Source organism: Planococcus citri, chromosome 1, assembly GCF_950023065.1.
Source record: "Planococcus citri chromosome 1, ihPlaCitr1.1, whole genome shotgun sequence".
Classification (NCBI taxonomy): Eukaryota; Metazoa; Arthropoda; class Insecta; order Hemiptera; family Pseudococcidae; genus Planococcus; species Planococcus citri.
In genome coordinates this window covers 40,756,890-40,779,858 of record NC_088677.1, presented here as the reverse complement: position 1 = coordinate 40,779,858, position 22,969 = coordinate 40,756,890, and the positions used below count along the sequence as shown (strand labels likewise).

The following is a 22,969-nucleotide window of genomic DNA, read 5'->3' as shown; positions in this document are numbered from 1 at the left end:
GGTATATAATTTAATAGAAAAAAAAATGTAATTGTGAGATTGATTTTTTAAGGGATGTAACAACAATATAAATCACTACTTACTCTTACGTCGAACTATCCACATTTAATCAAGCAGTAAAACAAAAAGAATGTCAGAAATTAATTTTTGAAAATTTAATTAGGTACCTACTTTAATATGTACAACATTACTGAGGCGTTCCTCATATGAATCTTTTAAGTAATACTCTTTTTTTTAATAGAAAAACTACAATTTATCTAGATGCATACGAATACTCACTTCACACATCTGAAACAAAAAAAGTAATAAATAAACAATTATTTTTATTGAAGTTAAATTCGTAGCTTAAAAATTATTCATCAGTTTCTAGCTTACCAACTGGAAATTTCCCAGTAAGCAAATTGAAAATTGAAAAGAAAAATATTGTAAATTAATAAAAGTCATCAATTCATCACATTGGGCATACGTATATCTAGTTATATTTTATTGTGTCATAAGTAATTAGGTATCTATGAATTATGCTAATAAAAAATAGGTAAGTAGAAGTACCTACATACAGGGTGCCCAAAAATATCGAGTACCCCAAAGAAAGTTTTTTTTATTGAAAATATAGACTGGCAACGTGAAATAGAAGCATATATGATTGGTGGAATGTTATCACCTCGTCTAACAACCAATCATGTGCTATAATTATTATCATTTACCGCGACCAGCTGAAACGTGTATAGCAAAAAACTTTTTTGGGGGTAGGTACTCGATATTTCTGCGCGCCCTGTAGGTACGTTAGATTTGTGCATTAAACTTATTAGTAGGCTATGTACACAAGTGTTTCCAGTGTTGTTAAAAGTGTTAAAAGTATAAGCTTTCAGTGCAATTCTTACTAGATAGGTATTTCCTGAAGGAGTAAACGTAATGTCCAATAGTCGGTTGAAGAAATTATTACCGTCTCCTTGTCAATTATTCTTATTCTAATATAGCAATAGCAGTAGGTACACAATTACCCATTTTTTAAAATACCTAGGTGCTACCTACTTATAAAGTCTGTGATTTTTTTCCAAATATACCTACTTAGTATGTTTTTCTTTTCTTGAATTTTCCCAGTTCTATACCTTAGGTATGTACAATTAGATGCTGCATGGGCAGGCGGAAGATTATTTTTTTGCTTTCCTTTTACTAAATATGCAATTCGATTAAATTATGTAAACGATAAAAAAAATACGTAGGTAACATACGAATTTTTGAAAAGGCAATAAGCTCGAGTAGGGGATAGAATATTTGTTTACATTTTATTCGAGAAATAATAATGCATCGAGTCATGTTTGTGAAACTTTTAACAAGCTGTAACAGTGTAACAGTAACACTGAATACTTTCAACAAAACTGTTTCAAATTTATTCTAAATAACATACTCGGGAAAAAACGCATATAAAACGAGGAAGTCAACTTGGTCTAGCGAAATATATATAACGTAGGTGTAGGTATTTCATACATTTTCAATAATATTGTGATATTATATCCCCACTGTTATCAGTTTATTTACCAATGAATATCGTGATCGTAACCAAATCTCATTTTTATCAACAATACCCACGGTATCTCGTGCTTTGTATAGAACGTAAATACAATTTTTCAATATAAAAATTTTCATTTTCAGTTTTTTTTTTCCGACGGACAACTAAGCAGGGTGCTTTCTCTCCGAAAGATGCGGTATTATAGGTATTGAATTTTGATGTACGTAGTTTGACGGGTTTTTGACGTAATTTTTGTATTGAACTAGAAGGTTTACGTCTGTTAATTAATAAGTACTTGAACTAGATTAGTTAGGTACATAGGTATAGATAGCTGGGTATATCATTTAACTGAAGTTGAAGAAACATTCCATCAGATCACAATAGGTACGCTATCAACCCACACTTATAAGAATAAAATAAAACTTGAATCGATTTTTCGACCATTCCATCATTGTTGGTAGGTAGGTACCTAATTAAAAAGTTGACATCAAAAAGTTCTTAGATTTACGAATGAAAAGAAAAGAAATTGATTTCGCAAAACAAAGCGATAAACTATAGGTAGTGTTTTCCAATTAGCAGAAATTCAAACATCTTACCCTCGTAATTTATTTTTGAAAAGGATTGTTTTTTAAATATAATACCTTATATCACCGATTAGCTTTTGAAATGCGTTTATTTTTTTAAAAAACTTGATTGTAGTACGCGTGAAAAAATATAAATCTGACGTTTCAGTATTGAGCAGATATTACAATTTGTCCATTATTTCATATTATGAAAAACAGATTGCTGAGTACGTGAATAGCGAAGATAATAGCGTTATTATCATCTCTGTGCAGTGAAACTGATTTAAATTCAAATAACTTCGTCGTAATTCCGAATAACCGAAAGGTTTTATAAAACACATCAAAAATTTGTTTTACTACTCGTGGGAAATAATAAATGAAGTTCAAGTAACATAATATTTCTTATTCTTAAATTACCTACGAAATACAAATGATTAGATGGCTTTGGCTAGGCTATATTGTAACACTATCGTGCCTAACTTTCAGCCTACATAATTATATTAAATTTAAAACCGAAATTTTGTAAAACAAATCCAAAAACCCTACTTCATACAATTTTGCTTTTTACTTCTTTTTTTTTTTTACATGATTTGCTTCAAGAACTACATTGTAAAAGGTGATAATTCTGGTGCTTTTTCTTCGTAAGGTCGTGGCTATAGGTAGCCTTCTCATTTTCCTATTCCATCGAGGATTTTAAATTGGACTCTTTAGCACATTAGATTACATTTGCGTTTCGTAACTTTCCAGAGTAAATTATCGCTCGTGTAACCTACCTACGTAGTTTTGGTGACCACCATACCTCCGTTATATTTAATAATAATTAAGGTTATACACTTTTGTGCACTCGGATATTTATTTCCATTTATATTTCAATGCGATGTTTTTTTTTCTTTTTAATTTTTTGGATTCTTGAGAAGAAACGTGAACATAATGGATTAACAAATCACGTAGGTACCGTACCTACATATTTTTTGCATCTTGATGCGAGTTCCTGACTTACACACTAGATTGTATTTCAAATATTTTACTTGGTTGTAAAAATCAGAAATTTTAACAGTTTCTTCTTTTTCTTCTTCTTTCCATTTTACGGAAAGAAAAAAAATAGATTTTTTGAAATCATCATTGACATTTGAATTTTCAAATGCTGACCCTGATAAAAATTGCGCATATTCGTTTTAAATCCGCAAAATTCATCCAGAAAGATTTGCTTTTGCTTTTTATTAATTAGGTATAAGGTGCACCGGGGCAAGTCAGAATGATTTTTCGCAATTTCAACTTTGACCAGTTGTTACTCCCCTTCTAATGCACCAAAATGGATCAAATTTATTATGTAGGTTCCCATAAGGGTTCTTAACCTATGGTAAAAATTTGAGCGCGATTGACACAGTAGCTTTCACTCAGTGGAATAAAATATAAACTGTCCTGACTTACCCCAATTGGGGGAAGTCAGAACAGGCTAAACTTTGCAGAGGCGTAGATCACAAACCGAGCGTCCTAGAAAAATTGCATAGAAAAAAATTGTAGAGAATTTAATTCTCTTTGAGATCACTCTCATCAGATTTTCACTAGGACGCACGGTTCGTCCGCTATATGCGGAAAACTAAGAGATAGAAAGTCTGTATTTTAGACCAAATTCAAAATAAGTTCAAAATAGCAACAAAATACAATTGAACCAAAGACATCTAAAATGAAACTGAATCGCGAAAATTTTTATGCAGTGATGAAGTAGGGGTAGTACCCTCAAGTCACCTTTAGTGGCACTTCGCCAGATATAAACCTCTAGGTGCTAGAGCAAGTTTTCTAACTTACCCCAAATTCCAACTTCCCCCGGTGCACCTTATCTAATAGACTATATAGAAACGAGCTGTTGAAAAATTTTACTACGTAGTTTTCCAGTTGAAAAATGAATAGTGATATTTAAAACAATTTTTATTACGTTTATAGTCCTTCGAAAAAAAAATAAAGTTCCAGTTTATAAAATTCTGTAAATATTTGAGCATTTTCAAACATTGAACAACAACCGTTTTTGACACATTTTTTACAAGTTGAAGATACATAGGTACAATAATTTCACCCCATAATAATAAAGATTTCGGCTATATCTAGACCTAGTCTTGAACTGTATAAGCTGAGCACCACTTTCTAGAACCAAGAACTTATTTTTGAATTATTTAGGACAACGTTAATCTGTACGTTTATGCATATTTATTTCAATCTAACTACCAAAAGGATTTTCATTTATCCAAATAGGTGATTGAAAATTTTTGGGCTTTCAAAATTTACTTAAATAATTATTGTTATGTGAAAACACTTGTGTGATCAGTTCATTAAGATGTACGACTTCGCATTACAAAATAAATGCAGTAACCAGTAAGAAGCAATTAAACACAATTATTTTACTCACTCGATTTCCCAAGTTTATCTGAAATATTTCCAAAAGACAGTTATTAAATATGTCATTTTCAAATATAAAATGTAATATGAGCATTGAGCAAATTATCATTAAAAGTTATAGATATTGCATTAGAACACTCACAACTAGCACTTATCTCAAATAACAAAAAATAAATAAAATGTATAGCGCTGAAAGAAATTGAAATAAGGTAATTCAAAAATACTCTAGCCTATTATCAAGTAAGAAATGTCGTAAATTAATTATTTCGACTGGGATAGAACGTCGAAATTTCGTTATTGTCCTTTCTTTGGCCATCTCAAACCACCGCTTCCAGAAGTTAAATTGAGATTATGGGAGTTGAATTTTAAGAAAATTTTTTAAATGGAATTTTTCAGAAGCCAGAAAATCCAGAAATTCGCAAGAGACGGCCGATCAAAATAGCAGCATTTTCATTTGGGAGGTAGAAAAAGGCGCAGATAAACTGAATTACAACTTTCTATGGCTCTTTAAAAATCGTGTTTTGATATAGCTCGAATTATTATCATCTCATAAATTCCTTTTTTAACAAGATAAATACGAAAAACCAAATCGTTTAGAGGTCTCGCCAGTCGGTCTACAGAGACTCGGCCTATGCTCACACATCACATCACGGAAGACTTTAAATAGGAGCTGATCAAGTTGTTACTTCTGATCACCACACCAAAAATCGCCCCGACATGAATGTTTCCTGCCCTTCTTTTAAATTTTACTGGGTATGATAAAAAATGCGTTATCCTACGATTACGATTTTTACGTATTTACGGCAAACCGAGTATGCAATTTTATTAACATATTTTTTTTAACGCTACGGATCTCCCTGAAGCTGGCAAAGAAGCGAATACATAGAATACTCGTATTAATTATCATTTCAGACGACGAACTTCTATCGCGATATGTGATGTCGAGTACGGAACCTCGAATAACCTATAAAAATCCCCACCCCTTATCAATTAGGTTTCCCTCCTTATCCCAACAAACGGGAGTTTTCTATTTTCTCCTTCGGGTTCGTTACCACAAAATCACTTATTCTGATCAAAGGAATGACAAAAGACGAGCAAATAAACATGTTCCTTCAAGCAATCACAGACTGTATAAAATCAAGTAAATGAATTCTAAATTTTTCAATTTTCTTTAAAAACAAATTTACCTTAATAAATAATGAGAAACCACCAAAAAAATACTCGAAGAAAACTTTTCGAATATATATTTTTTACGAGACGGAAACACCACGCAGTAACGTAAATGTATTTGATGTCTGATTCATCACGTATGAGGTATCAAATGTAATTTTTTGGACAAACTTTTAGTTTTTGAAATTTCACGTCGCGTCTTCACGTAACTTGCTTGACACGTAGGTATTCTGTCGAATTAAATCATCGCGAAATTCGCTATAGGTACTATACCTATTTGGACGTTAAGAACTTGCATGGGAAATACTCACTTTTCATTTTGAATATTTAAAAAAATATTCAATATTCTCATCGATATTTGCATCCGATAGCTACCTATTTTTAGGAATTTTTTTTTTTTTTTTTTTTTTTTTCATACGTACACCTATAGTTGTATAGTTAGTACCTAGTGCATGAATAGGTACTCATGGTAACATTTCGCGTTTAATGTAACAGTATTTATTTCTAAATTTTTAACTTTATGTGTGACACGTTAGCTCGTAAAACGTGACTGTTGTATTAACTAAGTTGCATCTTTTCAGGGGAACATGTCTCCCTTTTGTTTTTCGTTTCAGCATACTGTGTACAAGCTAACGTGGGTTGTAAAGTTGCATTAAACTTCCATATCAGGCCTTATAGGTAGAATTTCATAACAATCAATTAATATTGCGAACTATTTATGCCAAAATGTACATTATGATGAGATTTACACACTTACTGGGGAACAAATCAGAAATAATATCTAATTTTGAAATAGGTAGATGTTTTATTAAATTTTCGCGCATTATTAGATCTCTCTACAGTAATAGAATCAAAAAAAGAAATGCTTCTAAAAGGATTCTCAGCGAGGAATATTAAATTAAAAATTTTTTCAATTGTGAAAATTAGTCAACAAACCATTCTCGCCAGCAATGATTTTTTTTGTCCAGTTCTTAATTCGAGCCAACGAATTATTTACATTTTACGTCAGCCGTTTTTAAAAATATAATTTCAACTTACCGTTCTTTTAATTAAAAAAGCTCTTAATAAGCGATTATCTTCTAGTTGGTTAGCATCTAGAAAAAGAAAATGATACAACGAATCATTATTCTGCCGTTATTTCTCAAAAAAACGAAAAATGTAAAAATATATATAGGTAGCTATAATATTAGGTGTGAAAGTGTGGGTGGATAGTGGATACATTAGGTAGGTATATCGTAATTTTGAGTATTGCGTCACAGAAATGGGTAGGTTGATCTTCTGGTCGCCAAAATCAATTTGTTGAAAAATGGAAGAAAAATCACTTTTACAAAAAACATTGTATTGAACATTTTAACTATGTGACGGCCGTTTCAGTACGACGTACCATCATCAGACATAGATAGGTACAGTGAGAATGATAAGAGTAAAATTGTGTGCTTAGGATTTAGAGGTTGAAAAAAATAAAATCCGATTTTCTGGTCCATATGAAATCTGCATATTTACAATTAATTTTAGAAGAAGCGTCGATTTGAGCGAATGGTATTCCATATACGTTAATTTTATTGTTAGGTAGGTATATGTACAAGAAAACCTTTTGAACTGACCCTCGCCGATTTGAACGAAACCAAACTGGAAAGCATTTTTCGAAACCCACATCACCAATAAGTAGGTACCTATTTTAAATTCTAAATTATTTTTGAATTTTTGGTGAATTTTTGAAAATTTGAAAAACTTAAAATAGGTAGATAACTGTTGTAAGGGTGGTGTTGACATTTGTTCATGATATAACATTTTTTGAGCAGAGTGAACCAATGTGAATAATTTCTTCAATTCAACAGTCAACTCCTACTGAACAATTTCACGTCAAATTAAGGCTTTTAACTTTGATTGTTGCGCATTTGGCATCCTCTCGGTCATTTCAGGTGTTTATAGCGAAACATGGAGCGCCAGTTCAAAAGTAAATTTTTGACCAGTTTGTGGGTAAATTCCAGAGAAAGTGAAAAAATCAAAACTTTCTTTTAAAATATCATGCCTGTATAATAACGAGTGGATTTTTCGGAAAGATATCGTCTGATGGATCTAAATGATCGCTGAACTCAAAAATAATCTCAAATTGCTGTAAGTTCCAAAAATACCTATTAGGTATGTGGAGAATATGAATCGTACCTATGTAATGCAGGTTATAGGTACACAACACTCAGCAGACGATTTTCAACTTTTCTGGAATTTCCTGTATCTTCAAACTTCAGTAAAATCATGCCCCTCGTCATGCAACAGAAATTACCTACACACGTTTTCATAAGAAGTAAGTTTTATACCTAATCATTGAACTGAAATGAAATGAATGAAATACGTAAAAAAAAACTCGTGTGTCACTAGTCTCCCGAGGTAATTGTATCATATTTTAAGAAAACCTCCTCGTTTCACCACATTGGAGATTTTCTCCTTCCGGTTATCCTGATGAGAAAGATATTACAACGTTTTTTTTTTCTTTTAAACATTTATATTACTGTCTCGACATACACCTGCTTGACTCAAGCATTGGTTTGTCCCCTTGAGAAAACTCAACAATAGTGTGTACTGTGTACAGTACCAAATTCATATCGTGATTTTGACAATTGTACATACGAGTATTAGGTATCTGGCCATCTACATTGGATATACAATATCCCACTACCAATATGGTACGATCTATCTATACTAACCCAGAAATTCATTTAGACGAATCTTATAGAGATATAAGCTTAATTTTATGTAGATAACTCGATATTCAATGCTCTAACGTTTGAAAACCATTTCAAAAAAAGTTTCCAAAATCACAAATTAAAAAACGAAGTTGGGAAAAACTAAAGAGATTTCAAAACGAAAACATCTTGCATAGACTTACATTTGTCATGTAGGTATGTATTTAGGTAGGTACCTATGTATGTTACTTTGATCCAAACTCAAACGGCGCCTTTGTTGAGTAAGAAAGTGAGTGAGTGGATGAATGAATGAATGAATGAATGAATGAACGAAAGATTTTCAGAAATCATACTCAGAAGTCAGAATTTATCAATACGATTGAACTAACTTAAGCAAATATTCATGTATACAAGGAATACCTAGCTATTACCTAAATGCCAAAATTATCGCATCTGAATGATAATTCTCAATAAATCAATCAATCAGCTCATCTATACCCATAGGTATATCGTTAAGTTTTTCTATGTATAGGTGCCGTAGACCCAACGACGAAGCGGAAAATTCATCTAAATTGCGAATAAATTGCTTGGAATGGGATGAAAAATTTCAATTTTTTGTACGCATGAGTACATTTGAAAAGAAGGAAAAATTAACCAAGACTAGAAATGAAAACTTAAACTGAAAAATGAAGGGAGGAAAAATGTGGTATATGCTAGACCTACGCAAGTAAAACTAAATTGCGAACAGGTACGTAAAATATCACTTTATAATGGGATGAAAAATCTCAATTTTGAGACAATAACGCAATTACATATCCAAAGTTCAACCATCAATTTCCGCCCTCCAATACGAGTAATACGACCTTTCGTCAATTTTTGGGAAATAATTTATTAATTATAGGTACATAGCCTACATACGAGTAGGTAAGTATTTCAAAAGCTGTGGTGAGAATTCCAAAAATATGCCTGCTGTGTTTCTGTAAGTAGGTATAAAGCTATAGGTAGATGATTTACAAAAATTTTAAATTCTGCTCATCTACTTATCGACTAGGTACTTAGTTTTTTTTCTGTGTTCATTGTTTGATAAAATGATTTAGGAAAGAGATGTACCTAAGACGTCATAAAACAAACATTTTCATGCAGAACACAATATGTAATTTTGAATAAATGTCTTGTCTTTCAATTGAGGGAAATTTCATTTTCAACCAATCATTTCGTCAAAAAATCAGCGTAAAGTCCAAATTCGTAGCTTAATTCTGAAAATTTTAGAATTTGAACTGCCAATTCTCTATACTTATCATTTTTTTATAATACTTATGGCACAAATTTGAACATCATTCTTACACTCGTCAACTTTTTATACAGAAATAAAATTACCTATTATCAATATGGAAATTTTATTACAGTGCCAGCAGTACCCGAACTGAAATTAAAACTTTCAAAAACTGGGAATAATTGGAAAATCAACAGACCAGTTTTTTTCAAAATCAATAGGATTCTATTCCTAGTGGGATTCAATAACTTATGAAAAATTTGCTCATTTAGTCAATTTTATTATTAGGTACCTATACGAGCTATCATATGTACATTTTGTACAACATACAAAGTCAATTTTGATACTAAAATGGAATTATCTTCTTTAAAATCTTCTCCTCTCTAGTCACATTATCAAATTTTCATGCCAAAACCAGGAATAGACCAAACGAATAATTGCCTCTTGACCAATATTATTTCAATTCTTTTTCATTCCAACTAGCCTCGACTAGTATCCATTTCATAAGACATTTTCACTACCTACCTTAAGACCAACTTGGAGGGAAGCCATAATTTTTTTTCACTAAAAGCTCCATTCTCAAATTGAAAGAAAAACACAATTTCATATTGAAACAGATCAATTTTTCAAAATTACTTGGTAGCAATAAAATTTTATTTTTTTAATGATTACCTACAAATTTTTCACGTCTTTTAAGAGTAAAATATAAAATTTTGACGGATTCAGTGGGTGCTTACAAATTACATGATAGGCTCTGTGCTTGCCTGCGGTAGATATACCTACGTATATAATACTGTCTCAGATGAAGTGTTTTCTGGGTGGAAATACAATGAGAAAACGTCAGTTAGATTAAATTGTTTCCAGGGAGCAATTTGGTAATTGCTTTTAAAATGTTGGTAAACTTTTTTTTTAGATAGGTAGTAGGTACTTGATTGCTCATTTGATGATTTTGCTTCAGCCGTTTTCTTACTTCAAAATGACAATAATTAATAGAAATAAAAATTGATTGGATAGAATAAATCTAATTAAAAAAATAAATGATCAGACTTTGACAAGTAGGTGGGTACTGGGTATTTATTTACATTCAATAGAACAGCTTTCGATGTTGTGCTTTGATATTATTCGCGTAGGGTCAATTCACTTTTCTCTTCCTTACTAAACGTATACGAATTTATAAAAAATTATGGTAGGTAGGTACTATGTACCTATAATATTTTAAAATCATAAAATCTTTTTCAAACCGTTTTCTGTAAGGTAACTTCTAATTAATTATTGCAGGTTTTGAATTCATCAGTTCTATAAATATACGAAATTAAGTCTTCTTAAAAATACCCCATTATTTCCCTCAAAAAAAAAAAATAAAATAAAATAAAAAAATGAGTTGGTAAACAAAAAATCAAAATTGTAAAAGTGAAAGAAAAATATAATTTTATTCCACTTTTAAAGTTAATTTAATTTTATATGATATCTAATTTTGAAAAAAAAATCAAAATCAAAATTGAATGAACATTTTATCACCTATGCAACAAATGCAATTACGTTTTTTTTCTGTATCATCGTTGCAGTTATTCACGTACCTCTACCTACTTCTGTATTTTAATACTTCCAAAAATTAATTAAGTTGGTAATGTGCTATAAAGTAAATATAATATAGGTATGTACTCCAAAATAAAAGTGCAAAACAGTAAGGTAGGTGCTGGTTTCATAAAAACAAATTCAAGTTTAGAAAAAAAAATCAATTCAATAAAAAATAGATAAATAAGAATTTTTTCTTACCGCCGAGTGTGATAATTAATGCGAAAATAATTGAAAATGCAATCATTGTTGTCTTCATGTTGTAATAAAAAGCTAATTAAGTTAATTGTTGCTTTACAGAAGATGTTGTGTTGAAGACTGAAAGCACATTCTGTTCACTGTGGTGAAATTACATTCAACAAGTTCGGCATGGGCGGAGTTTTGTTTTCAGTTTATAAAGCACTTGTGTCAATCCTGATGTAAGGTGTCAGCGCGCATTTCGCCAAATTTAAATTTTAAGCTTGCTTTCTCGCTTTTTGAAGTAGATTAATATCGAAACATGTTTAAAATATTTTATCCTAGGTACTAGGTGTGTATCACATTACGAGGAATTATGGGATCGCAAACACAGGTACCTATGATATCATTAAAAATTTTGAATCTTTTTACGAGAATTCTTACGATAAAATAAAAAAAAAATACCAAGATTTTTCGAGAAAACAGATTATAATTTTTATTATTTTGATTACTTATAAGCTTAAAAATACACCTACATATATGGTCGATTTCAACTTGAAGTTCGCAGGAGCCGTGGTGAGAGAAACTATAGGCTCCTTCAAATACATAAAACAAAAATTATATATGTAGAATGGATTCTCAAATTATTACTATGTTGATATTTTTGATTATAAAAACTGAAAACTTGCATAAATTTGCTTATAATGTATAATTATGTATGTGTAATATGTAGGCCAAAGTTTTCCAGAGGAATTGGAGCGGTGTTACAGGAAAAAAAATTCCTTTTATTTTTACGATTAAAATAGGCAAATGATCTAAAGATGAAGCTGTAAAAATGCAATTTTATGATATCCTCTATAGATCCTTCCAGTCCAGATTCAAAAATCAATCTTAAAAGTTGAATGTCATCACATTTAATTAAGGTTTTCCTTCATGTTCTTCGATAATATCCCATTGACCAATAAAACCCCTATAACAATTAGTACCTACCTACGGTAAGCACAAAGAAAAACTGACAAAAGACTGCGCAAAATTTCAACTGAAATTTGTCACGCAGACAAATTAACGATTTTTTTTTATTTATAAAACTTGTGTTAGGGGCCTAAATCATTACCGAAAACACTGAACCAAAAAAACATCAAAATATTTGAATTGACAAATCTTATTATTTCTTTCAACATTGATAAGGGTCTACCCTAATCCCCCATTTACGTGAAAAGGAATATCATTTATGTCAACATTAGGCTATACATTTTTCATTTTCATCCATCGATGGGTGCTTAGACTTACCTACCCTGTACGAAGCTACACTACATATCTTCCATTCCACTTTTTTTTTCTTCAAAATTTTAATGTGTAATGCGACGAAAAAAAATTCCAGATTTTGAAATGGGCTCTGCTCACATTCTTTGAATAATTGAAAGTTGCATTATAATTGAATCTGACTGAAAGATTAGAAGAATAATTCTATGTAAAAAAATTGATGTGAATAACGTATTGCCTACCCAATTTGCCGTAAATACGACTTATTTGTATTCCAACAGAGTAGATCCTAAAAATAAGATAAAAATGCACTTTTACAGGGACATTTGAGAGTCTATGATGCTCCTTCTCCCACTATTTCTCCATTCTTACTCATTTTCTCTCAAAAATTGTTTTTGTCCTTTTTAGATTTAATTTTGGTTTTTAGGGTACAAATAATACAATCAAAATTGGTTTGATTTTTTCGGAACTGTAAGTATTCTCATTATGTTCACGATTTTCAAAACTTCAAGAGATCACGAGTCAAAATTTTAAAAATCTGATTTTTATGAAAAAAACTGAAGATTGGGCGTTAAAATTTCACTTTCGCGCCGCATGTAAAATATTAAATTTCTAAAACTAAATTGTTCTTTTTCAATTTTTTTATTTAGTACTTATGGTTGAAAAATGGTGAACGCATACTATGAAAAATGTTGGAACCTCCCCGAAAATAAGGTCAAATCATAGCAGTTCAGAATTGATAAACAGATTTCATTACCATCGAGAAAGAGGAAGAAAGAGTAGTATTTTTCGAGCGTTGCCCAATGTTTTGAAATTTATCTATACATACTCTACTTTTTTGCATCTCGTCGACATGATTTTTCGCACGAAGTAAATTTCGAATGGGAAGGAATTTGTGTAAAATATATTGAATCGTTCATTTGATATCTCAATTCTCATACCTACTTATAAGATAAAAACAAATTTTCATCTTTTCTATTTTTTTTTTATTTAATACAATTCAGAAAGCGCGTGTTTTGTTATCAAATTCAACTTTAAAATATGTAGGTAGGTAACTCAATATTTATTTCGTTTGCTAGGTATGCGAATGTATGTACCATGTAGATGTACGAGTACATTGTACATACATCAGTGTAGAGTAACCTACTTAATCTCATTTCCCATTCGTCTATAAGCTTTTTGTTTTCTTTTATTTGTCTTGTATGTTGCCTACAATATGTTTTGTTTTCTTTTTTTTTTATCGGTCAAAAATCATTATAATATTTTGATCAAACTTTTGACTTGCAAGAGTAATTTGAGCAAGAAACTAGGTGATGAGATTTTCGAGTTTATCATTGAAAATCGTTTTATTATTACCTACGAGTATTATACAGTTGGACAACCATTTGGTGTAGTTCATAAGTTGTGAGCGATTCTTAATATTCACATTTTTCTGAACCAGGAACGGAAATAATATACCTATGAGATATTAATTTTAAAGCCCACGTGCCCATCAAATATCGATGGGTAATTATGCCTAATTATTTTCACTCGAGAAACTTTTGCCTAGACGATAGATATGTACATGCCTCCCATACTTGGGGTTTCAACCAATAAATGCTCCTCTTTATAAAGAAGAAAATTTACTTTCACGAAACAGAGAAGATAATTTTCCCAGCTACTCTAAAAGTAATCTTATACTGTCTGTAAGCTTCATCACTATTCGTTTTGCGTCTTCGCATCCCACATATCGAAAGTTATCTGCTAGTAGGTTGTTATGTGTACTTACTACTTACATAGTACATATGTAGTATTTTTAATTATTTTTTTTCTTACTTTTTACTGGTTGTTAAAAGCATTTAGTTTTAAAGTTTTAAAATGTTCTAGTTTTATTTAACTTTAAAATTGGTTAAAGTGTGTGGATAAAAATTCTAAACATAGATGGTTTCGTAATTCGCAGAATAAACACACTTTTGTGCTCTATAACTAAAAGAAAACAAGTCGAAAATTCGATTATTTTCAAATATTGGAAAACTTTCATGTTTTCCGTTTCATTAGGCGTATTGTTGAGGTAAAAAATTGATACGTTACTGTATGATTCTATTGGATAATGTGTATTACACTTTGGGGTACCTAACTACCTACCTGGTGTAATGTATATACGTGGGCTTTACAAGTATCTACTCATAGAATTCGAGTGCGTATTTATAGAAAAATAAGTGCTTCTGTTGTTATTTTCCTGTCTAATATCGCAAGTTAGAGTTACTAAAATAATTCAATGTCCTCCTCTTACTCTTACTTCAATGTACAGTGTTACACTGATACTTATACGTATTGTAAATAAAATGCAGATGAAAAGGGATACATTGCCTAACAATATCATTTATTGCTAAAACAATGAAGCCAACGGCCAAGTATACTGTAATGAAGAAAGAATCGGAGCGTCCCAGTGTTCCAGATATTTTGGAAAGCATAGGTAGTCGGACACCAAACAACAACGTAGCAATAATGGTTGTTCAATGTTCAATTATCCTCAGGTTAAATCCTATCCTCTTTATGAATTGGTACTCATAGGTATGCTATTTTTCTTCAAATAACCATTTCACTGTAGCTCCAAAGTTGGCTTCGTTTCACTTCATCACTCAACTATCAGATGACTGGAAGAAAGTTTAGTATTAGTAGGTACAGGGTGCACATTTTGATCTTGGGTACAATTCATCAGGAGGGAGCGGAACAATAACAGACTTAGACCAACATGGTCGGGTTTGGCCTTACGGAACTCAGATATCGTACAGTCCCCTCCTTCCCGGAGTGTACCCAAGATCAAATGTGCAATGTGCACCCTCATCTTGTTTTTTTCTTGTTATTCGACAGTTCGACACTCGAATAAAAATTAATGTCATCAATTTTTGAGGATGAGCCTTTTATTTGTATTCGCATCCTGATTATAGGGAACTGAGTTATTATCAAACATACAACATTATTTGAGGAAAGTTGTAGATCTTATTTATAACAAAACAAATCGTAGGTAATAAATAATAATAAATGGCACAGTGATACTAATGACTTGAAAGATTAAGAACTTGAACAGCGAATGAACCGAAGTTGAAATGCGAAATTTCATAAGAGACCTAGATAACAATAGCAAGCATACTCAAATCTTACTAATCATTAATTAAGGTATAATAATAATTATCTTGATTTTGATTCTGTGTTTGCTGAAAAATACTGATTGTGATTACATATATTCTCCAAAGTATTTCAAGTGTTTCTGCATTTTTCTACAGTCAAAAAATTTGAAAAATTCAAATCTTGATTTTGAAAAAAAAACGATGCTTGGCTGTTTTGTTGAGTTGAGTGTTTTGTAATACATATTGTAAAATTTGTTTGATTTAATGAATTTAGTCGATCAAAAGTATCAAAAGACTAAAGATGTGCCTATTAAAGCTGATTTGGTAAAGGCCTCATTAATAACACTGTTTCATTAAACTAAATGAATACAATATTTTCACCGTGGTTTTTCAATTCTGTTTCTCGAAGAAATTTCTTTTAAAAACAAAAATATTGTGTAGGTATCGTATGTACAGTTTTGTGATTGGTTGTTTTTAAAATCAACCCCTAAATTATCAAACTGTGACGGGCTATGTACAACATGACGTCACCATACGTATGGTGTGTTTTTGTTTACATGATAAGGATTCGCTTTCAGTTTTATCAGAAAAACCATTGACTATATAGATATACTACGTATATGGACTGCTGATTCTTATCAATTTAACGTTGGTTATATGGAGAAATCATGTAAGCAGATTTTCAAAAGTCCACTCAACGAAAAACGGTGTTCGTTGCCTGAAAACGCTGCTCATTGGCTCTCACAGTACGGAACCTTGGATGCGCGCGTCACCTCGCGTCATCCTCGCATACAATTGCACGTAATCTTCGACTGAAACCCTGGTTTTTGTTGCGTGGACTTTTATGTTTACATTTTACACTTTGATAAGGGTTAGCAGTCCATATACGTAGTATATCTATATAGTCAAAGAGAAAAACTATAATAATTAATAATCGAAATTTCAAATTTAGAGTCAAACTGGATTGTCTTTTTTCTTCATGTTATGAATAATTATTTGTAATACGGTATTTATGCATTTCTTTCTCCTTAAGGTATGTATTCAGAGAAGACCGCGTTCTTTTATGCAAATTGAATCTTTTTTTTTTTTTTGTTCAGAATGAGGATGTGTATTTTAGAAAATTTTTCTCTAGTCTTGTCTCCGTACGGGAAGAACAATTTGAATGTAAATTAGTTTACCTAACCATGACGACTCTGTACCAGTTTTCGATTCCATCGTATTTGATCAAAGCACTCGTCTTTCTCTGGGCTGCCCGAACACCTGCTCCCAGCTGTTGGAAAAACTTTGATACATCACCTAAAATGAAACGAAAAAGGTACAACTTCATTTCATCAATTCACAATCTTCGTACACTTTATCAACTGCTTATTTTAATTTGAATGTTTTGCAGGAAAACTTTACGTTGGAAAAACTGAAATAAGTTGATCATATGGCTCGATTATAATGTTTCGAAGGTAACTAGGAGTACATCAACATTCAACATTTACTTAATATTTTTTTGTTTTGTTGTCATACATATTGTTTAAAATGTGCCTACAAAAACATTTATGAACATGTTATTCTATTTAAATTTTCAGAATATTTTGAAGAAAAGATGACTATTCGAACAAATGAATGTCCTCGGATTCTTATCCCTGGATTATTGTTAGTGAAATCAATTTATATTGAGTCCTGATCATCTGTTACAAGTTGACGCGAGTACTACACATGGAAACCCTAGGTACCTACGTTCAAAGTTCTAAAAATGCATTAAAAGTTGCAAATTGCATCAAATTTGCTCCTAAATGATTTAGAAGTTTATTCACAATGCTTTTCCATTATTATGGATCTAACTTTTTTTTTCGTTTTGTACAGAAACTATTCGAATCCAGTGCACTTTTAGAGTATCTACTCAACATTGCAGATGTTATTATTGTATTATTCAAAAACCAAGAGAAGAAGAACAAACATTCCTACTCTATGTGATGATTTACACCTCCTATTTAAAATTAGTTTGTTGCATTATGGCGCCACTTCCCGTTTTGGAAAGGTTTACGACAATTTATAAAAAAATTGAAGTAAGTTGTAATCAATGAATAATTGTTATTGCCTGAAATTGGTAAGATGATTATTAATTTAAAATAAATTCACCTTCGCTCGTAATTATGAAGCATATTATTTATTGAGTAGTGCAAGAACATAATTATGTAGACTAATGATTTGATGCTCAAATTTCAGAATCGAGTAATCAAAATAAACAAATTCAATTGAACTAGAATAAGAACTAAGTTGATCAAAAATGAAGGTTGTATGTAGTTTGCTTACTACGTAGGTATATTGATGAAAATGGCCATCGAAGACAAGTATAAAATCAGTAAATTTTATGAATTTAAGGTACGAAATATTGCACTGATTGATTACTAATAGCAATATAAATTATTTGTATTGTACTGTATGTGTAATTCCGTATACATTCAATTCTTTCAGAATTCAAAGTTGATTGTTCCGTAGTTACAATTATTAATCAATTTGGTTTTTTCTGTCAGTTTCCCAAGCTGCTCCCTTTAGTGTAGTATTTATTCTACATTTTGATCGATTATATCTGTGTATGATGTATTAGGGTGGACCGCCAAAAAAAGTCAGCGAATTTTGATTAAATTTTGCAGAGACAAGTTACAGCTACCCACAAAAAATTTTAGCGCCGGAGGTGATCCCGGGGGGAAGATTTGGACTCCCAAAAAGAGGGCATTTTCGAAAAAATTATGGGTTTTTCGCTCCTGTCGCTACACAGCCGGTTTTGGGAAAAAATGGCTTAGTCCCAGATGAAAGTATTTGAGATGCTGCATCGATTTATGCTATTGCCGTTAAAATCCAAGATCACTTTGTTGAGGGTTCTATTGAGCGGTTGAAAATTTGCAAATCTCTTATTTTTAGATAAATTCGCAATTTGAAAATTTTTTCTTGACAAATATTTCGCATAAATCATGTCAAATTGAGAGATATCATTCCCAAAACCGGAGAAATATTTCGGAATGCAATATAAGGCCAATTTTTTGATTATTTTTAACAACTTCTGAAGTTTTTCATTCTTTAAAATTGGCAAACGATCAGAAATTTGGCATCATTGCGTTCTGAAATGTTTCCCAAGTTTCAGGAACGATATGTTTCAATATTTTGACATGGTTAATGCGAACTATTTGTCAAGAAAGAATTTTCAAAACACGAATGTACCCAAAAATAAGCGATTTGCATATTTTCACCCGCTTAGTAGAACCCTGAAACTTAAAAGTGATCTTGGATTTATGATAACGTTATGATTGTTATGAAGTTATGATAATCGGTAATGCTGCTTTAATAGTCGATTTATTTTATTAAAATAGGTACTTCAGCGTAATGTCAGAGTTCGCTGTTTTTAATTTTGAAATTGTTTCAGATGTGTTTACTAAATGATATTTAATTTTAAATTTATAAATTGAATTGAAAAAACTGATTTTTATTTTCTTCTAAAATGTTTCTGTTATCGATTGTAAAATACTTTGTTTCAAAACACGAATCGTTGGTAGGTTTTTATCCAATCAGTTTTTACAGATCTGATTTTTTTTCTTCAGACGAATGTTTAATGGATTGAAAATTTTAAAAATGAAGATCTACGTATATGATGAACCTTTGTTGTTCCTATTTAAATTTAATTGATTTTGATTAATTAATCTCAATATTTTTTGAAGTGGCATTAAAGTTGGTAATGATCGAAAACACGTTTCCGCAACGTAAGCAAAATCAAAGATAAGTACCTACCTACATTTTGTTTGTTCCATTCGCTGGGTGATATTTATGGAATGGAATTATAAGTGTTGGTTACCAAAGTGTCGTTAACTCAAGCCCGGCTGAATTCTTCGGCAAGGTTTAAAAGACATTAAGGTGGTGGAGATAAAATGTCTTCTTTTTTTTTTAGCAAGTAAGTGGTACGTATTAACGAACATATTGTACAAAGACGATTCTCCAAAACTCAGCGTTTTTTTATCTTCTTTGTCCTGTTAGAAAAAAAAGTCAGAAGGAGGAAAAGAACACATTCCAACTTGAAACAAGGGTAGGTACGTAAGCTGCGGCTAAACGACTGCAACTTTAAATTGCTCTCACATACATTTTTTTTGCTAATCAAACGACGGTGGTTACTAAACTGAATGTTCATTACATGTCTCAAGTTATTTTACAGTGTTTAAAAATATGTAATACAAAACAAAAAAAAGTCAGAATATTTTTAAAAGTACCTACAAATAAATGAATGCATTTCATCTCTTACAAATGAAAAATCCATTAAAATGCAGTCGAAAGATGTGGACAGAGCTTTCCTCAAGTGAAATAAGTATCCATCTTAAATGAAATGTTTTAAACTCTGTATAAATCATGAAAAATATTAGAAAATCCATCCGCACATCGCATTCACTTTTTTAATTCTTGACTATATCCATATCCGCCTACTTGACTGGAAACATAAAAAATACGCTTACTGTTAGCGTTTATAGAGTTGTGTCCAAAATCGAAAAAATGTTTAGAATCACTTGAGCGAACCGAATTCAGTAGCGCATTCAGCAGTATTAGTAGAACTGATAAGGAAACGCCTTCTTGAAGCAATTGCAATTCAAAGATAGAAGTTTTAAAAAAACGTTTGGCGATTGGTTTTTCACTGGTCATAAAAAACACAATCTATAAAAATCAACAGTTAACAGAGAAAAGGAGGATCTTCGGTTTGAAAAGATCTTTGCTCCCGAAATCTAAATGATTAGAAATCTTAACACTTTTCTGCTTTATTTTCCTATTTTCCCCTTCTTTTTTTACGCCATCTCACGATCAAGATCGTACGTAATACACAATATACTTTTACCATTAGAAAAAAGAAATAAGTAGGTGCCTACTAACATTGTGTTTTCTTGTTGTAAAATGGTATATGTATTTTTTTTCAGCAGTAATTTTCAACGAGAAATAAATTCAAAGACCAGTAACCAGTATGTGTAATTTTTATTTTCTGTTAAATTTTGCAAGTGGGTACCGTAGGTATTCGGTTTACTTACTTCAAATTGGTATAGGTAAATTCGCACAAGTACCATTTGTACCTACGATTTTGTTTTTTAAGCTGAAACTTATAGGTACTTATTATATCATATCATAATATTGTTTTTACTTGTCTTTCTCGCCATTCAATTCAATCAGGTTTGTAAGCCAAAAATGGTATAAAAATAATTAATTAAACTCGTCTTGAAATATTTAATTAGTGCGGGCGTTTAATTAGAATTTTTAGGAAGCTATAATATTAAACGACCACTAAAGGAAAAGAAGATTAAACTGAGAAATTTGCGGTTTTAAGAACGAAATACACAGTAGAAAGTAGAAAGTGGTAGAAAATGAACGAAAACAATTATAAAACTGCATGGGCGTCGCGAAGAACGAAAGGGTCGCTTGTAATTAAGATGGGTATGTTAATATTAACTTCCTCGAAAGTGGAATCAGTGGGAACTGGGGGTCTGAATTTAAAGTTATAGGGGGGCTTAGAGTGATATATGACGGTGTGTGGGAAAAGAAGTAGCAGGGAGAGCGGAGAATACCGAATAAACCATTTCAATTAGTATAAAACTCATTTGGTTTAGATGTTCCCCTAATTTCCACTCTATGCCTTTTCTATCTCTATCTTTTTTCCAGATATGATGTCATTTCTTCTGTTCTCTCTCGCATATGGATATTACATTCATTCCTATTATTCATTCAGCCATTCGTTTCTCTTTTTCTTCGTTCATCCCTTTTTATCGCAACCACCGTACATTCAATTATTTCACCAATATTAATTTACCTGGATAAGTTATTCTACCAGTTAGCCTACTTGATTGTCTTGGAATAGAAAGCTTACGTAGCATGTTTCGTTCAGTGAAGGTCTTACTTAGTCAACACTTGACTTATTTTATAAGAAGGGTTGCCTATACTTACCTTTATAGGTACTTAGTATATCGATTCGTAAATCTATAGATTTGTATCATATGAGGAAAAAATTACTGTGAATTTAATTAAAATGTAGGTACCTACTTGTATAATGCAGCCTGTAAATGTACAGCTTCGTAGATATGTAGGTTGGCGGGGTTTGAGTTTTCCCTTATTTAATTTTTATCTCTATCATAGTTTTATAATAAACCACATTAATGGCTTGAAATGATAATTAAACTAACTCGACCAGGAAATTCCCCCAGAGATTTTATAACGAACAGAGCTCTAAATTTTTTCTCAGCTACTTATCGTCCGTTTAATTAATTAACTGCTTCCTTTTTTTTTTGTCATTGTAAATCTCCTTTCTTTGAAAAATCAAAAATGATTTTTAAAAAATGACACTCAGCCGGCAAAACTTAACAGAGAAGTAAGTAGTAAAGTAAAGTAAAGAAATGATACTGAAAATCTGCCAAATTATGGTCAGATTATGATTTTTTTGCTAGGTACCTTACCTACAAGTTATAGGCAAGATCAAGTGCGAAGATGATTTATTTATTTTCAAAAATAATACGTAGGTACATATTTAATCTACCTACCAAGGAACTTGAATATCATGCAGGTATAATTTTTTGTAAAACAATGTAAGTAATGGCATTTAATTAGTCTGTCTGAGAGGGGAAAAACTCTCAATAGCTAGGCCAAAAAAGAAATGAAACCAATGCATAAGATAAATGGCACATAAATAAAATATAAATCTAATTCAATTTCATTCGTTTTTTTATTTGCAGAAAAAAAACTTGAAAATTTTCTGTAACCGAACAGTTTGCTGGGAAACGAAAATATTGTTGAATACATTTAATAGATTCAAATGGCACAGAATTTCTGTTAAAGACTGATGAGAAAAGTTTTTGAATTAAAGTATTTTTTAGAAATAATAAAAAATCGTCGTCTGTTTGTTTAATATCGTTGTCACAAATATCGAACAACTTTAAATAATGTGACAAATCCAATAAAATAATTCTAGGGAAAGAATCTACACGGGAGCGGGACGAATAAAAATACGTTAGATGGAAATTTAAATTAGGTATTGTTCAACATGACGATATTAAGTTTATCGACGAAAAGACGAAGTGCGTATAAAAAATGATTCATTGCAGTAAAATTTGCGTTTAACAAAGTTTAATTATTTTACTATTTCAAGAACGAATCATTCATTCACGTTTTGTACATCGATAAATTTTATTTTAATTTACGGATAAATTAGTTAGTTGATTCAGTTTACAGACGAGCGAATTTTGCAG

General features: G+C 31.2%; 2 long non-coding RNA genes across 6 annotated transcripts; one reads left to right on the top strand and one right to left on the bottom strand.

Moving 5' to 3' along the window:
- Nucleotides 1-4,011: 4,011 nt before the first annotated feature.
- On the bottom strand, nt 4,012-11,507 carry LOC135831931 (uncharacterized). The gene is made up of 3 exons (XR_010556253.1): nt 11,371-11,507; nt 6,676-6,731; nt 4,012-4,495 (listed from the first exon to the last, which is right to left on the bottom strand). It is a non-coding gene; the product is annotated as an uncharacterized LOC135831931 (long non-coding RNA).
- Nucleotides 11,508-16,315: 4,808 nt separating this feature from the next.
- On the top strand, nt 16,316-22,437 carry LOC135831930 (uncharacterized). Of its 5 annotated transcripts, XR_010556249.1 has the most exons (7): nt 16,316-16,752; nt 16,817-17,034; nt 17,110-17,173; nt 17,297-17,439; nt 17,574-17,776; nt 17,937-18,092; nt 18,186-22,437. It is a non-coding gene; the product is annotated as an uncharacterized LOC135831930 (long non-coding RNA). The 5 variants fall into 5 exon arrangements; XR_010556250.1 differs by lacking the exon at nt 18,186-22,437 and having other exon boundaries at nt 16,316-16,725; nt 17,937-18,148; XR_010556251.1 differs by lacking the exon at nt 18,186-22,437 and having other exon boundaries at nt 16,852-17,034; nt 17,937-18,148.
- Nucleotides 22,438-22,969: the final 532 nt, after the last annotated feature.